Source organism: Salvelinus namaycush, chromosome 16 (assembly GCF_016432855.1).
Source record: "Salvelinus namaycush isolate Seneca chromosome 16, SaNama_1.0, whole genome shotgun sequence".
Classification (NCBI taxonomy): Eukaryota; Metazoa; Chordata; class Actinopteri; order Salmoniformes; family Salmonidae; genus Salvelinus; species Salvelinus namaycush.
Window position 1 is genome coordinate 35,230,871 of NC_052322.1, and position 1,992 is coordinate 35,232,862.

Below are 1,992 nucleotides of genomic sequence, written 5' to 3' on the forward strand. Positions count from 1 at the left end.
TTTTTTTTACTAAAAAAGGATGGTTCGCTGTTCAATGTTGCCATTTCACTTCTCAGTTTTTCCACTTAATTTGTGAAATAGTCATTGAAATAATGGGCAATATCTAAAGGTTTTGTTCTGCCAATTATATAATTTAAGGTACTCCAAAGTATTTTCCCATTGTGTTTTATGTCATTTATCTTGGTTTGGTAATGTAATTTCTTCTTCTTTTTATTAAGTCACAACTTTTCTCAATGTACAGTAAGTCAACCAATCAGCAGAGCAGCCTGACTTGTTTGCCACCTCTTTTGCATAATTTCTTTGAACCATACCATTTTTCAGTTCATCATCAATCCAGAGGCCTCTAACAGTTCCCAAGTTAATTTCTTAACAGGTGCATGATTGTCAACAAATTGCATTAATCATTTTACAAATACTTCTAGTGCTGCTTCTGGATACCCTTTCTCATACACATCAGACCAACATACAGTAAATGTTTTACATCTTTAACAAAAGAGTCCTGAGAAAATATATTGAATGATCTCTTATAAATTACTTTAGGCCCAACCATTGGCCCTTTGGCTTTCCTTGTTATTGGCACAATGTTATGGTCACACACACCATTAAACATTTCACACACATTATCTAGATACTGACTGTTAGCACTTGGTGGTATATAGAAACTAATGTTGAGTAACATTTTGGGAAGAAAATTTGGAGGATTTTGTTTTGAGATGCACAAGACAACCCTACTACAATATGTGGATGTTGGGGAGATAAATGTGGTTTAATATCTAAAAAGAACAAAGAGTGTAAACACGTTGCAATAGTGATGATCTGTTGAACATCATTTCTAAAGGTTGAAGATGGTTTAACAGCTGGTGCTGACATGACCTTAGTGCCGACTCATTATTATTGCAGTGTTCTCCTCCCCCTGTTCTAATCCCAGGCAAATTCCCCAATAACCTTTCACATGACAGTTTGTACTGTTGCTTCAAACTCGTGCCGTGGCCTCCAATAAGGTATTGTCTAGTTCGGAATGTGGCTCACGCCTTATAAACCAGGGGGAGTAGTCAGTACAACCAAGACTATGTCATGTTTTCTTCCCATCTGAGCCCGCTTCCAAGACAATTCACAACGTTCATATGAATGGGAGCTTTACTGTTCTTCTATGAGTGACAATACATTATTCTCTCCAGTCTCTGGAATGGATCCAATTTACGAGATAAGAATGGAAAATGCAATTAGCCTAAACTATTGAAATATGTAAGGGAATTACAGAGGAAGTCTCACAGTTGTTCCAATTTATCACATTTTTCTGATTATAATTGTCACTCCGGAGATGACTTTACACGTGTTATTGTGTGGTGAATTAAAGGGGAATCCTTTCATTACATCTAGGCTATTAACAAATGGCTAATTTCAGGAACAAGTGTGAGTTTGAGTTGAATGTGATAACAACAGTGATATACTGCTGAGAAGATGTGGTTGTGCAGCATGGCCCTCTGGGTAACACTTTCTGTTGCTTTTGGATGAAATTAAGAGCAGAAATGTTTAAGGTGACAACCACATAATTTTGAGTGACATAGCCATCCTCAGAATAATTATAATCTGCATTATTATCGTATTAACACCTATAATAAATTGTGTAAATCAATCCCAGTTCCTACTGTTGCTATCCATTTTCAATGTGACTTCATGTTATGATATTTCTGAAGTACTGTATTTTATGTCTGACTCATACAAATTATTATTTTGTGTTTTGTTTGCAGGTTAGAGTATTTCGTCTTTAATCTTGTTCTGGAGGCAGCTCTGCAGAGTGGTCACCAGCTGGCAAAGCCACTAAATCATAAAATCTGATTTAAAACGTAATCCTAACCTTAACCCTAACCTTAAACACACTGCTAACCCTCATGCCTAACCCTTACCTTAAATTAAGACTAAAAAGCACATTTTTGTTGTCATTAAATTTTACAATGTAGCCAATTTAGATTTTTCAGCAATATAGCCAAT